This window comes from Tursiops truncatus, chromosome 2, assembly GCF_011762595.2.
Source record: "Tursiops truncatus isolate mTurTru1 chromosome 2, mTurTru1.mat.Y, whole genome shotgun sequence".
Classification (NCBI taxonomy): domain Eukaryota; kingdom Metazoa; phylum Chordata; class Mammalia; order Artiodactyla; family Delphinidae; genus Tursiops; species Tursiops truncatus.
The window spans coordinates 120,560,842-120,578,058 of record NC_047035.1 but is presented as its reverse complement, the minus strand read 5'-3'; positions in this window follow the sequence as shown (position 1 = coordinate 120,578,058).

Here is a 17,217-nt window from a genome sequence, read left to right as displayed (position 1 = left end):
AGTAAATGGTAAAACACTCAGGGATTAGATGTTCCAGACAGAGAGAAAGCATGAATGAAAGCCTGGGAAAGGGATCATGGTGCATTTGAGAGACAGAAGGGGAGGGAGAAGATGATGTATTCTGGAAAAGGTATTCTGCATTCAAAGAACTGACAGCAGATCACTGTTGCTAAAATTTCAAGTGAATGTGTGTGTATGTGAAGGAGTTGGGAATGGAGAATGTTGAATCTGGAAACATAAGAAGAAGGAATACAATGAAAGATCTTGTACATTATAATAATAGGTTTGGCCTTTAATAGTAATAGGAGACCTCTGAAGGCACTTAATCAGGAGAATGGTGTAATCAGATTTACTTTTTGAGAGAGATGAAATGAGTCTTACCATACTCCCTGGTTCCCCCACCTCCTAGAGCTCCTTTTTTTTTTTTTTTAACATCTTTATTGGGGTATAATTGCTTTACAATGGTGTGTTAGTTTCTGCTTTATAACAAAGTGAATCAGTCATACATAAACATATGTTCCCATATGTCTTCCCTCTTGCGTCTCCCTCCCTCCCACCCTCCCTATCCCACCCCTCCAGGCTGTCACAAAGCACCGAGCCAATATCCCTGTGCCATGCGGCTGCTTCCCACTAGCTATCTACCTTACTACGTTTGTTAGTGTGTATATGCCCATGACTCTCTCTAGCCCTGTCACAGCTCACCCTTCCCCCTCCCCATAACCTCAAGTCCGTTCTCTAGGAGGTCTGCGTCTTTATTCCCGCTTTACCCCTATGCTAACACATATATATGGAATTTAAGAAAAAAAATGTCGTGAAGAACCTAGGGGTAAAGTAGAGCTCCTTTTATCTGGCTGAAAATCCTGGGGCTTAAAGATAACTGATTTGGGCAAGTCATGAATCACTGTCAACATTGTAGGGAGGCTTTAAAAGTAACCAAGGGCTCAGAAGGTGTGAAAGCACCTTTTGCATAATGAGACCATTACACTAAGCCGGGTTGGCTTTGATGCTTTTGTGTAGACTCAGATTCTCATGGAGAAAACCAGCTCTGCCTCAGAAAAGAGACCCTTTTCTCTAACACCCCTGGAATGAGAGTACATCTTCCCCTTCCCCTATGGAGCCATTAGGCAGTGGGAAAAAACAAACAAACAAACAAACAAAAAAACTTAACCATTCTCCTCTCCACCAACTACTGGCTCAATATAAACTGAGCTGAAGCAAAAGTGACTAAGAGGCAGTGGGCATCTGAAGTGGCGTAAAAAGTATCTTGGTGGCCAGGATACCATTATGTGACAAGGAGAGGAAGTGGCAGAGGAGGAGAGGGCAGACCCCTGGATGGGGCAGAGTTTCAAGGGAGATGACTGTGGCAAAGGACACAGAGAAAACAGGAGTTAAGATATGATAGAACCTTCTTCACATGAGACCTCCTTTCAGGTCTGGTACGTGAGACATTGCACAGGAGATTGATGAGTCAAGGCATAACCAGATTCAAAAGTCTCTGTCTCAGACTGAAAATTCCAGATCAGCTTAAGGTATTGGCAGAACTCTGCAGGAAAGAAAAGTTTGAACATTCTTTGTGAATTAGCAGCTATTTGGTTTGAAGAAGGAAGGTGAAAAACCACCTGCATCCCTAATTGGGAGGATAGATCCCTCTCCGAGACTGTCACGTGGTACTAGGTTGCACCCAACTATGCCCTTTTAGACAGTAAGAAGTATCAACTGGTTAATTTCCCAACTGGAAAATTGTAAGGCTACCCTCAGCCCCTCTATCCCCAGAGTCAAATTTGTGACATACACTGAGGGGAAGAACAGAGGGTCTTTCCTCTAAGGTTAGAAAAATCATCCTGACTAGGGTGAAGAGAACGGATTGAGTGGGAATAATTGAGGAGACAGGGGAACCAGATGGAAGCTAGTCCAATAATCCAGTAAAGAGTAAAAGCTTGCTAAGGTAAGATAGTGGCAGTGAGATGGAGAGAAGCAATAGATTTGGAGATTAAGTGGAGCCATCCCTTGTCAACTACCTTGCACTCAAAGACAAGAGAGATATGGAAAGCTATCAAAGTTAAATACAGCTCTAAGTTTTCTGGCTTGAGTGACTGGATGTATACAGGTGTGCTTATTTGGGTAAAGGAACACAGAAAGGTAGCTACTGACGTGGGTATTCAGTTTCTGATATTTGTATCACATATCTAGGAAATAATTCACATAGGCAGATGCATTCATTTGTTTGTTGGTTTGTTTATTGCTTTATTCTGGAAAGCACTTGGGGTGCATTGTGGGCCCACAATGCAATCTGAAGGCAGAAGTTCCCAGTGTAAAGAGTTCATTGAAGCCTCCAGTCTGAAACTTGGGAAATCACACCATTCATTGGTTATCCCGGCTACGTGAGTCCTGGTGGAGCGGTTAAACATCTGTGGTCCAAGAGCTGCTTGTGCCTTGGCACAGAACCACCGAAGTGGCCTGCAAGGCTGCTCCCACATGGGTCTGTGAGGAGCAGTTGGGGTGGGAAATGGGGGAGAAAGTCATCTAATGGAAGGGAAGCCAGGGCAAAGATGTTGTTAGTTAGAGTTGGCTGAAGTGGAAAGATCAGCAGAGTAAGCACTCAAGGTGGAGTGCAGGTAACTGGGGGCCAGGTGACAGACTTGTAATTTCTGATTCCCACTGAGTGGGTAGCCTTCCTAGTTCATGGGGTAAAAATATGGGTGGTATTTGTGAAGCACCTGCCACGTGGTCTGGGGAAAGCATGGGGGAAATGTGGTGGAAGATATCCTAATAGCGTCAGGGGTAACCATGATGGGGGCTCGCGGTGGCCAGAAGGGGTTGGGAATTCCCAAGTGAGCACACAACACACAGACACAGAAGGTCAAGGTGACCAGGTCCAAATGGGCTGTGTTTGCAGGCCGGGGAGCTATCTGGTTCAGAATGCACAATTTGGCTTGACTCGGTGGGGAAATAGGATACAGTGCTGCCCTGTGGTCAGCAGGGGAAATACTCATAGTCTGACAGGACTCTTGGTACAGAGTAGGGTCAGCAGGCAAACAATGGGAAAATTCAGCAAAATAATATTTCACTGAATCCCACAATTCCATCAGGGCAGTACATTTAGTCCCTTGTTCCCAGAAAGTCTTAGTCCCCACTGTGGGGATTCACTGAGTTCACTATAAACTGGGCAAGGAGTGAGGTCTGTGGCATGGTGCTGTGTGCCTGAGGAGTCATCTCTGCTAGAGGAGGTGTAGGCTCCTCCAACGGTGAACTCGGGCTGGGTGAGGTGCTCTGGAGTGGTGGCTGGCAAGGGTGTGGGTGACCTTCCCATGGGCTATGCATTTGGGGTCACAGTCATGGGCTGGGAGCAGTGTAGCCTGATATACCTTGGAGGCTTCCCTGAGGACTGAGCTAACATATCTGGGCCTGCTGCGAGTGCAAGACATTCTTAAGAGACTCCCTGGGGACATCAAGGGCACAATTAGAACAGGAATGGGTGGCTACCCTTTTATTCCCTGACGAGCTCATCCACAGTACGTAAAGATTGTGGACACAGTTATATCCCTGCTAAGGAGGATTTTATGGATGCTATTTAGGCATTCCTGGGACTGGCCTGTGAGGGCAATTGGCAAATCATGGGACCACAGTTCCCATAACCGGGTGGGTTTTATGTATGGGCACTTAAAGGTCCAGCTAGCTTGAAGCAGTATTTGATGTACAGAAATCAGGAGGAAGGGAAAGTGTCATTTAGACATCATTTCCAGAAGGCCAATCTCTGCAAAGGACTCAATCCCTTCACTGCCCAGACTTGGTGGCATGCTGGCCTGAGCCCTTCCAATGGGGCTCTCCAACATTCCCTGCTATTACATCCTATAACCAGATGGGTTTTACGTATGATCATCATTGGTCTGGTTAGCTTGTAACAGTATTTGATGTACAGAAATAGGGAGAAGAGCATCATTTAGACATCACTTCCAGAGGGTCCATTGTCTGTAAAGGAATTCAATCTCTTTGCCAGGAGACCTGGTGGCCTGCTGGCCTCAGCCCTTCCAATAGGACTCTCCAACGCTCTCCACTTTTCCACCCTGTGGTGCAATTGCAGGCTGGAGCAGGACTGGTCCAGCATAGTATCTGTGTGATGGTTAGCCCTGAGGGGTCTACCAGTAGCTGTGTCACCCAGGCAATACAAAGCAATAAGAATAGCCATAGTTATACAGAGCACTGGCATTTCATGAGCAATTGTCAGGTTGCTTCTGGCTGAACTATTTATGTATTGATTAACGGCTCAGTGTAATTGCTCTTCGTGAGAAAGTCATGGGTTACCTCCTCAGGCGTGAAGTACGGCTGTGACTTGTAGCTTTCATCTCCAAATATGGCTTGCACCTACCGAGCAGAGTTTCTTTCCCTCTTTCAGACACCCAAACTTGTGCCCCTGGTTGGTCCTGTAGCAATGATTTCCACTCCCTTAAATTACTAGGGAATTAAGTTTAAATTGGCCAGCCTTTGTATCTTCTATATTTGGGAAGAGCAGCCAGTACGGAGAGGCTCTTTTCGAAGGGTCCTCACCATTGTCAGGGTTTCCAAAGAAACAATTTTGCACCAACTTGGTGGGCTTTGGGACAGGATGGCATTCAGTGAGGAGGGGGTCAATTGGATGATCTGCCCTTGATCAGGTCACCAGAGTGAAGCAGATGGCGAGATGACTGCAAAATTATTGAAAGAGGGAAGTGAAGTCAGAGGATAAAAGGAGAAGGATATCGTCTTGGAGGGCAAACACTTGAGGCTTGCCAGAGAGGAGCAAAAGTGACATTTGGGGGGGAGGGAGGAATGGATAATAACTGATATGTTGGATATAAAGGCCCAACATATAAAGGGGTGAGAGTTAAGTAATATGAGGGCCTGTGATAAGAATTCAACCCATTTCAAGGACCACATGCCTGGAAGTAATTTAAGGAGTGTCTCTTTAAGGAGGCCCTTAAGATGCTCAGTGAGGCCAGCTGCCTGGGGGCAGTAACCTAGATGGACTTTCCAAAACTGCTATGTTGGAGAGCTCACTGTTGAGTCTCCCAAGAGGTAAAGTGGGTACGTAGGTCAGAGTTAATGTCTGGTGATCCGAAAAGAACAAGAATAAATTTGGTAAGGAAGGAGATTACATTGTTTTCAAGAGGAATGCCAGGTGGGGGTCACCAAGAGCAGTCCCATATCAGTGATTGTGACAGCATATGTAGAAGCCCCAGTAGAAGGACAGTGACCAGTGAAACCACATCTTGACAGATGAGGCTGGACATGGGATCTTGTGAGGGACGATTGCCCAGGTGTATTGGTGTAGGTGGTGTGTGAGGCTGTGCACATTTGCCCTTCCAACTTCCTCGTAGGAACCCTCAGCATCAATATGATGCCAAAAATGACACTTTTCCAATTGCAAGGCATTTAAATCCTGGCAGCAGAGTTATGTGCAATTGCAGAGCTGTTTAAATATCCCATAAGGAGCTGTGTAAATGTGTATCGAACCCTGTCAAAAGTGAAAGCAAAGTAGGCCTGGAATTTCCCCATGATGGGAACAGAACATGTTAGCTAGGTCAAGGTCACTCCTTGCACCAGTGTTATGTCCTCAATCAATTCTGCAGTATCAGGAATTGGAGTCTTAATCGGGGGAACTGGAGTATTGAAGTTTCGATAGTCAATGGCCAGGTGCCATACATTAGCGGTTGGCTTAGGTTTTAGCCAAAAGGGGCTACCGAAAGGGAAGATTATGGCTTAATGTCCCCAGTCTCAAGCACATTGATAATGACAGGGTGTAGACGTTCAGTGCCTTATTTAAGTCGGTACTGGGGGCGTTTGCCACCTTGATTGACGAGGAAGAGTCACTGGTGCCCAGCAGGAAGGCTAAGAACTTGTTCCATGTGGCATGGGGCCATGTTAACGCATCCATGCCTGTTATGGGGAAAGAATAAGCCCAGGGGCAATCAGGAGAGGAAGCAGTTTGAGGTAAATGTCTCATTGGTTACATCCAAATGGGTCTGTACACCTTTGATTGTTTTACTGGCATGCCCTTTTGTGGGCTCCCCTTTTGTAAATTCAGAGGCACTGTCTGGAATGACAGTGACTTGGGCCCCACTGTCTAATAGGTCCTAAAAGACTGTACTTTAAGTGGAAGACAACTTTCCATTATTATTTTTATTAAGTTAAAATTCATGAAAATTGAAGTGTCCAGACTTTTAAGACCATATAAATGTAATTACTTTTGGCAAATGTATAAATCTGTGCAGTGCTGTGGTGGTGAACTAGCTCTCTAAACAATCACTGATGTGCTGTTTGTCAATGCCTATGGTGTAAATACTCTCACCACGTCCAGTTTCGAGCCACTGAGTATTGCTGAGTATGAAGCTGGGAGGGGATGTGCACTTGGCTCCTTTTAGCCATTAGTCCAACTCCAGCATGTGATTGGATGGGTGCAGCCAACACCCACACGAGATACAGAACATTTCCATCAGTTAAGCATGTTCCCGTATGGCCCCTTCGAGATCTCCATAGATCACCCAGGTTCTGATTTCCAACACAATAAATTAGGTTTTCCTTTTCTTTAACTTTTTATAAATAAATTCATATGGTATGTTCTCTTAACTATCTGGATGTTTTTGTCAAAAATATTACTTTGTCATCTCTTAATTTTGCTGTTTTCCTAAATAGTTATGTGCCCCCAAAACCATACTTAGGTTTTTTTGTTTTTTAGAAAATGAAAAGTAATTTTTGTAAGACTTTCAATATCACAGTTTTAACATTTATGCTCTTAGTTGAAATACATTACATAATAATCCCCTATCATTAAAATTTGAGGGAGGGGCACTGGGTTAATATGTCTCCTGTCTAAATCATTATTCATGTGGGAATAATAAACTCCATAGATCTTGCCTCAAAAACATTGGTGGAGTCCAGATCCTTGAGTGCAAACATCATGCTCATCTTTGGTCTACAGACACTCATGAGTTCCTCATTTATACTGTATCTAGATTCCATTTGATTCCCTTCATCCAGGTTTCATATAAACAACACCAAAAATGAGGTGCTGTTATTCCCATTTTCTCTCAGATGAGTAAACTGAGCTGTAGGACACTTCAGTAACTTGCCCAGCTTACTAAGACACAGAGATGGTGTTAGCTTCCAATCCTCCACCGTACCCTGTCCCCAAATAACTTCCCTTTCTCTAAGCATAGTCTAATGTTTCTTCTGCCTCTTATGTAACAGTCTGGATAAATGGTACCATTATATAAAATATATATGTAAAAATATCTATCTATCTGGAGAGATGGGTGGGAGAGAGAGAGACAGAGAGTTAGTAAAAGAAAATATGACAACTCCAGTGATGAGGAATGTAGCTTAGGAGAAAATTTTCAAACTGCCCAGGACCAGCCTCAATGCCTCTTCTTTAGATCTGCCCCAACTGCCCTAGCCTGCTACTCTGCCTTTATTTTTTGTAGCATCTGCTTTCATTATTACAGAGTCTCAGAGAACATGATATCTGGCCAGATTCTCTCATTGTTTGGTTCTTTGGCTGACTGAAGCCCTAAAAAAGAAACTCTATTAAGAATAAGTGTCTCTCACAGACATAGAAAACAAACTTATGGTTACCAAAGGGGATAGTGGGGGCAGGGGGGAGATAAATTAGGAGTTTGGGATTAACATATACACACTACTATATATAAAATAAACAACTAAGACCTACTGTATAGCACAGGGAACCACACTCAATATCTTATAATAACTTATAATGGAAAAGAATATGAAAAAGAATATATAACTGAATCATTTTGCTGTATACCTGAAACTGACACAACATTGTAAATCAACTACACTTCAATTAAAAAAAATGTGTCGATATAACAAGAACAAAAACAAATAAGTGTCTCAAAGGAAGGGTCATGATAAAATCTCACTGTATGCCCATCACCAGGTATTGCAGCACAGGTGGGACAGTTAAGAGCTTCTGGTTCCTTCAACAGATATCTGGAAATCTTCCAACTACGGGGAGTTTAACTGACCAAGGACCCCAACTGCTGTGCTCTGAAATCCATGATTGTGTTTATGTCAAAGCCATGCTTCCCATGGGCTGCTCCCAGCTAGTGACTGAATGTGACAAGGTCTACTTCTGAGAGATTAGGGGACTCCAGTGATGGCCAGCTGTGGCTTGAGGACTCCTGGATGGCCTTGCTGAGACTCCACTAGACTACACAGCAGGCCAGGATGATTCCATCCTACCTTCCTCCTCTCTCTCTGTCACCTTCAGTCAGACTTGGTCTGAAGTATCTCCCTGCCTTCCTGGACCTCTCTCCAACTTCTCTCATGGGAACTTACCCAAATAACATCCGTGCACACTTAATTCTGTTTTGGTGTCTGCTTCTCAGAGGACCCAGACTACCACCCCCTGTTAACCATTTGGATGGTATCTTTTTGGAAGGGTTGATGTTGGAAGAAATAAGGAAAGCCACAATGAATGAGTCTGAACCATTGCACCAGGAAGCAAAGAAGCATAGCAAAGAGAACACAAAATCTGAGGAACTGGGCAGAGTCCTGGCAGCAGAACAACTAACCCCTTGTTCAGAGGCAGATGAGATGGAAAGATAAGATCTGGAGTGTCTTTTATTCCCAGCAGTTCAGTGATACCTGTCCTTACCTTTGTGACTTGCCCATCTACAGTGAACATGTGTGTGCTTTTCCCCAAGCAGCTTTTTTGTAGGAGACACCCCCACCCCCACACTGGTACACTCACTCCAGATCAAAGGGTAGGCAGAATGGGAGGGGCCAGTCAACTCAAGTGTTTGGGAATCAGACAAGCCAGATTCAAATCTTGGCTCCACAACTTTCTGGATGTGGTCCTGAGGTGGGCAAATTACTTAACTTCCCCATCATTAGCATTATATTCCATAGATATCAGGAAGAGTACTAGTACACTGGGTGTTATGAAAATCAGATCATGCTTATAGACTCCATTTGCACTTTGCCTACTACATGGTAAAAACTTATTCATGGTATATATTTTTATAAGAAAGACAGGTCATTGCAAAGGTTTCTGGGTCAAGGCTTCTGGCCAGGCATCTTCCTTTTTTATCTGCTATCCATACCATGAGAAATTAATTTTTTAATTTTATGACTATAGGATCCTAAATGTGACAATTAAGTCCATAGTGTTCATTGCTATTTAAATCTAGTTTATCCTTATTTCTTTTTAAATAAGTGACTGATTAAGATGTGTTAAAAATATCTACTAAGCTTGTGGATTCCTGTATTTCCCCTATTGGTTCTTTTGTCTTTGTATTTTCTGAGGCTATGTAATCACATGAATACAAATTTAATTTGCTTTTAACTTCCCAAAGCATTGAAATTTTCTCACCTTTTCTACTAACACCTTTGCCTTAAAATTAACTTTGATATAAATCTAGGAAATCTTTCCTCTGCATTACTTGTGTTTAATTTCCAATATTACAGTTTACTTTCTATTTTTCTTGCTTGTTCTATGTCAATTTTCTCTTCTTTCTTACCTTTTTATAAATTTATTATTTGTATTCTCCTTTTTTCACCTTTTAGCTACTATTTCATTATTTTTTTAAAAAAACATCTCATTGAGAATCAGGAGAATACAGAATATTGAGTATAAAGACCTGTGCATGAGTCACAGACTGAATTATCACATGGCAATAGTAGACAGTACCAAGCCTTATTAGTGAATGTGTGTCTACATCTGTGGGATCCCTGAGAGTCAGCTCTGTTGCCATAGTGACTAGTGATAATAGTCATTGCTGGGTCCTTACAATGAGAGTGTGCTGTATTTGGCTGAAACCGTTTAAACAATTTTTCTCGTGGAGTCTAATCAATCATATCTTTGCATCTTTTCTCCACACAACCCACACTCATAAAGGAACCAAATGTACTAACCACTGACATTCAATTTTCAGGTCTACATTTATTTTATTTTACATACATACCTATATATGTATACATTTTCTCCTGTGTTCATATTTAATTATATATATTTTACACACATGTATGTATATGTATGTATATCTATAGATACATTATTTTTTTTAAAAAAAACTTATATTCTTTCACAAATGATTTCTCAGGAGACTTTTATGTACATATAATCAAACACACCAAATATAACTATATATATATAAGCAAAGACACTATATATAATTATTGCTGCCTTTACATACAAGTGATATAATTTCGTAAACTTCTGCACATTTAATTCCTGCTTACCACTATACATTTACAGGTCAGCCCATGCAAATTTCCTTCTGCTTTTTTGTTTGTTCACTTTTTAAATGTGACTTCATAATATTCCACTGTTTGTCTCTGCTATTTTTTAACCAGTTGCCTACTGTTGGATTTTTTAGGCATTTCCAATCTTATACTGTTATAACAAAGGCTGCAATTAACATCCTGGTATTTGAATTATTTCACATACATGTAGAATATACATGTAAGTCACATTTAAATAAATAGAATGACTGGTCAAGAAGTATGCATATGTAAATTTATGATTTGATAGTATCAAGTTTTCCTCTATGGAAAGTGTACCAATTACACTCCTACAAGCAATACATGAAGGTAACTATTTCCCCAACTGTCACCAGTGTGCTTTCAAATGTTTGCGTATTTGATAATTTGAAAGGAGAAAACTTAAACATTATTATTGGTGATGTTTAACAACTTTTCCTATCTTTAAATCTATTTGCAGTTTGTTTTCTGTGCAAGGTCTCATCATACTTTTATTAATTTCTTCATTATATTGTTTGTCTTTTGTTTTATTGGATCACTTTATAATGTATGGAAATAAGCATCTGCCCTGTTTTATGATTTCCTTTTTTTGGTAGGTTGATACTCTCTTCTGGTCTAGCTCATGTGAAATTTGTTAGGCTCATTTCAAGGTGGTCACATTTGTGAGGTAGTGCAGTGGTGAGAGGATGGGCCTTGGAATCACTTCATCATGGGCATATCTCTTAACCTCCCTACAAGGGGATAACACTATGACTTATCTTAGGATGGCTGGAAGGATTAAATGAGATAATGTATCTTAGAAAAGAAACTGGAACATAGTAAGCTCTGCACAGTTGCTACAGTTATTGTCAAAATTTCCTTTAAGACTTCTGTCAGTCATGTCATAGAAAGGCATTTTTGACTCTAGGACTTTAAAAGAAAAAAAATCCTATGTCGTTTCTGTACATTTTTAGTTTCATATTTACATTTGAAACTTTGATGTAAGTAGAATTTACACTGTATATAAAGTATGATATTTGGAGCCAATGCATTAGTTTTAAAGGTGACTCCAGAGCTTATCCAACGATTTTTATTTAATAATTCAAGTTATTTTTGTTTTAATCTTTTTTCATAAATTCAATTCCTATATGTGTCTGTGTCCATTTCTGGACCTTTTTTATATACGTCTTTGATCTCACAATTAAAGTGCCAATACCTCACTTTTCACACTGCTGGCATATGATACTATGTTTTAGTATCTGGTAGGGTTTAATGGTTACTTATATTTCAATTCTAAAATATTCAAGCTGTACTGTTTTTTTTCCTTCATATGAACTTTCACAGACTTACCTACGTATGTACGCATGTATGTGCTTATTTATTTAAGCTATATATGATCTATTTTTACTTGTCTTAGTCTGTTTGGGCCTGTTGAAATTGAAGAGGTGGCCCTGATTTCTGAATAGGCTTTGGGGTCATCTTCCCCTGTCTTGAAGAACAGAGCATGTTCAGAGCCAAACAGTTCTTATGGTCCTGCCTGTCAAATCCAGGAAGTCTGACAGGCTTCATTCTGTCTCATCTCTGCCCCCTTAGGTTCAAACTGGCATTGTTCCTGCTGGGGCAGCAGGTTAGGCTGGCGATACACACCCACACTAATCTCATCAACTGGTTGGTTTGCCACACCCCAAGTTTGCTCTTCTGAAGGAGCTTCCTTGTTTTTTTGTAATATGAACAGGCTGAGAATTTCCAAAATCTGTATATTGTTTCCCTTTTCCCTATCAATGCTGTCTTCATTTCTCTCTGCTCATATTTTACTATGAACAGTCAGGGGGAACCAAGCTACTCCTTCAACACTTTGGTAACAAATATCTTTGGCTAAATGTCCATTTCACTGCTCACAGGTTTTATTTGCCACTTTATAACAAGGGCTACATTTTCTGTTGTCAGTAACATATTCCTTATTTCTGCCTGAGATCTCATCAGAATGGCTATTACCATCCTTATTTCTACCAATATTCTGTATATGACTTTTTGTGTGTATTCCCTGTATATCTCTGCCTTCCTTTCTGAGCCCTCACCAGTTACTTTTAAAAGCCTCCACAGCAGTATCAATTTTTCTAGCAGGCACCTCAAGACTCTTCCAACCTGTACCTATTACCAGTTCCAAAACGACTTCCACATTTTTAGGTATTTGTTACAGAAGCACCCACTTCTCACTACCCCCCCATTTCTGTCTTTCTCAGTAGAGCCTACTATAGAATACCACGGACTGGGTGGCTTAAACAACAAGCCTTTATTTCTCACAGTTCTGGAGGTTGAAGTCGAGGTACCAGCATGGTTGGGTTCTTGGTGAGGCTCTTTTCCTGGTTTGCGGACGGCCACGTTCTAGCTGTATCTTCATGTTGTGGTGAGAGAGTAACCATCTCTCTTATGTCTCTTCTTATTAAGGCACTAATCCCATTCTCGAGGAATGACCAAATTACCTCATGGTAATCGACCAAATTACCTCATAACCAAATTACCTCCAAATACCACCACATTGGGGATTAGGGGTTCAACATATGAATGGGGGGGGCACAAACATTCAATCCAAAGGAGTAATTTATTAGGATTTTGTCAAGTACATAAATGAACTTAAAGAACTGACACATTAATATGATGATTTTTCCTATCAAATTCCATGGTATACATTTTCACTTCAAGTATTCTTTAAGAATAATTGCTTATCTTGTTAAAGTGTTTCTTTTCGTAGCTTTTTCAGATTTATTGTTACTTATTTCTATAGACTTTAAAGTACTGTTTCCATAGAAAATGTGTCCATTAAATTTTCTATATCTTTATATGTGAAACACATTAATTTTTGTTAGCATCTTACTGAATTTTTTTTAAGTTTTCCAGATAGTTTTGGATTTTCAACACAAAATATTATATTACCTCAGAGAGATAAATTTACATCCTTCTTTGAAAGTTTTGTATGCCTCATTTGTTTTATTTTGCATGCAACTGCACTGGTTATCAAAATAACACTAACTGGCAGTGCAGGGGTGGGGTCTACTTGTTTTTGCCTGATCACAGGAGCTAATTTTATGATTATATTCCTTTGCCTTATTAAAAGAATAAAAATGCTGAAATACTTTTTTTATTCTGGTTTTTACTAATTTTAAATTTTGTATTTTTCATGATAAATCATATTTCATATTATGAAATGATTTTCATAAATAAACCATATTTCAATAAATCACTTAATCATTTGTGTGTAAATGTGCATGTGTACTACACAGTACCATGAAATAATTTGGTATAAATTATGCATCATACAATGGAATATCATACAGCCATAAACAGGAAGGAAATCCTGCCATTTGCAACACCATGGATGATCCCTGAGGCATTATGCTATGTGAAATAAATTAGACAGAGAAAGACAAATGCTATATGATCTCATTCATAGGTGGAATCTGAAAAAAAAAACAAACTCATAGAAAGAGGGAGGAGACTGGTGGCTGCCAGGATAGGGGAGTGGAAGGTGGGGGAAATGGATGACGGTCGTCAAAGGGTACAAATTTCCAGTTATAAGATAAATAGATTCCAGGGATGTAATGTACAGCATAGTGACTATAGTTAATACTACTGTATTGTATATTTTAAAGTGACTAAAACAGTTGATTTTAAAAGTTCTCACCACACACACACAAAATTGTAACTATGTGAGGTGATGGATATTAACTAAACTTATTGTGGCAATCATTTTGCAATATATACATATATCAAATCATACATTTTACAACTTAAACTTACACAATTTTATGTCAATTATATCTCAGTAAAGCTGAAAAAAATAACAAAACAAAATAAAACCACATAAGTTGTCCTACTTTCCATTTTCCATTTGATAATAATTTCCAAATTGTGTAAAATGGCACTGAAATTATTTGTTCTTTAAAGGTTTATGAAAATCCCTGTTTTTAGGGGAAACTGTATTCTGTGAAATAATTTATTCATGTTAAATGGTAGGTTATATTTTGTGAAGCTACTGTTTAATTAATTACATGTGCCTAGAAAATTATCAATTTCTTTCAAGTTTTGCAATTAATTGGCATCTGATTGAGTAATGTTCTTTCTTATGTTTCTTTAATAGAATCTCTCTTTGTGGTGAACCCCTATTAGGTGAATGTGTGTGCAACTGTGTATGGGCACTTTGTTTCTCTTTTTTCGTTTTCTTAAGTTGGATAATGGTTTATCTATTTTATAATTTTTTAAAAAATCAAATCAGTCTTAATATTTAAATTTTCTCTATTATTTATTGTTTTCATCTCCTTTGCTTTCTTTAGTTATATGCTTTTGTGACTGTGCATTTAAAAAATTATAGATGTATACTATATACATGTACACATATACATATATAGTTAACATACCTCATACACCTGTATTGTACATAAAATTATACACATCATGAATTTAGTGTTTTTTCAGATATACAAAGATGCTAAAATCATTATTTCTTTCGATGTATTAAGATAAAAATATTTTCTCATGTTCTACCATCCTGTTACCTGGAATATAACCTACTCTTTCCTGATGTACTCTTCTTCTACTGTGCTATTTTTTTGTTAATTTTTCATTTGAGATTTTTTGACATCAATATTCACAAATGAGATTGGGCTCTAATTAACTTTGTATTGTACTGTATTGGAAACATTTTGATACCAATGTTAGGTGTCATTCATACGTTTTGTAAGTGTCCCCTTTCTTCTCTTCTCTGGAATGGTTTATATATATATCATTGCAATCTATTTCAAGCTTTTAGTAAATTTCTGGGACAAATGTCTTCTGCTCTTCTCTTTTTTGGGCAGTCAGGAACATAAGTACATTCCTGATAACTTTAATTTTTCATTAGCAATTGGTTTGGTTTGATTTACTTTGTATTTTAGATTGTTGTTTGGAAAATTACTTTGAAAAATTTAAATTCCTATCACATTTCCAAGTGCACTTGCCTCAGTGTAACAAGGGTTTATCTCCCATTTCTTTGGTGTCTTCTTTTCTCTGATTACTTCCTACTCATTGTTTCCTATTTTGTTTAATTGCACTTCTACCTTTATTTGTGATTACATCAGTGGTTTATCTGTATATCGATTTTTTTTAAAAAGCAGCTTTTTACATCTGCATTTTATGATCCACTAATTTTTGCTTTAATCTTTCTTAATTCTTTCTGCTTCCCAGTGTGTGTGTGTGTGTGTGTGTGTGTGTGTGTGTGTGTGTCTGAATGTTGTAGTTTCTTTAAAATTTACAGATTTGGATATCTATTTAATTATGTAATTTGTCTTTCTAGATACTATATATTAAGATTAGTTTTACTCTGAGCACAGATTCAGCACTATCCTATAGATTATGGTATATATAAATTTTCATTACCTTATTCTATCCTTCTGGAAGATTTTGAATTCACTTTCATCAAAATTTTTTTGAGAGAGATATTTAAAAGAATTTTCATGTGGTAGTGGTTTATTTTCTTGTATTGACATCAGAGAATGTTGCCTGTACTACTAATTTCTCATTTGAAAGTTTCACTGTGATCTAATACATAGTCAATTATTTTTTGTTAGTGATCAACACTGGAAAATGTGATATGCTATAATTTTTAATGGCAAAATTCTGACATGTATTAATTTATTTCTTTGCACTAGTGTTGGGTTATTTTCCAAACATCCCTTTTCCATCCCCACCCAAACTTCATTCCACACTTAGGCTGTAGTTTAGCATTTGCTGTGGAAACAGAAACCACACCCCCGTGATGTTCACAAAAGTGAAAAATGGAACACCATATAGACATAATTATGAACTGGAAATCTCTGCCTTAAAGTCACTGATATTCAGTAAACGGATTTAGGGAAGGAGTACTAGGTAAATTTTTAGCATATTTGTAAGTCTTTACATCCACCGAATTTAGATACATGAAGAATAAGAAAATCAGATTTGCTTCACCCAGGCATTCTTTGTCTGGTTAGAATGACACTCTATATATGGCACGAGCCCCAGGGTCTGAATACATGAGTCTCCTGGAGGAGGGGCAGCATACATTCTGAATCACTCACAGAGCAAAGCTTTGTATGGCAAGGGCTCCTTTGTTCCTGACTGCAGCGGGGGTGGCTCAGCTGTCCTTATGGGCAGGCCCTTCGGACACTTCACCCAGCTTTGGATGTACTGACATCCCTGTTATTCGATCTCTCTCTGAATGAGCTGATGAGGGAAAAGGGAATCCCATTTTTTAAAAATATCATCTTACTTATTTTCCTCATGTAGGCATCTGTCACAAATAATATGATTTGTTTTTTTCTTGTTTGTTATATTTTCAGGAATTGAATAGCACATTTTTAGTTTTAACTGACTTTTGCCAAAAAAAATTGCTTGGTCTTTTTGAAATTATGAACATAAAGGTAATGTTCCTACTTCCTAAGAAAATAATCATAAAATAATAATGTTACCTTAACACAAGTTCCAAAGTTTCCCAAAGAGAAAAACTTGGTGGAGTTTTAATTCTTGTGCAAGCTTTTCTCAGTTTTACAAACACACATAAATACCACTTTTATACATGCTGTTTTAAAAATACCACCTATGTTTCAAGCTTTGTCCAGGTTATATTTGATCCTCACAACAACTCTGCAAAATAGGTGGTGTTATACCCATTTCTCATATAAAGAAACTGAGGTATAGGAAACTTAAATAACTTGCTCCTGACTGCAGGGCTGGTAAGAAGCAGAGTTGGGATTCTAGTCATCCTTTGTCTGTCTCCCAAACCATTTTATCTTCTATACACCCTTGTCACACACTATCTCCCGATCTTGATTGTTTGGTTCAAGATACTATTTGAATAGAAATGTGATATTTCACAACATTAGGTAGTGCATATTAGGACAAACTTTTCAAAGCTTTCTGTGCTTGGTTTAAAATGCCGTCCTTGACAGCATCGCCACCACTCAGTGC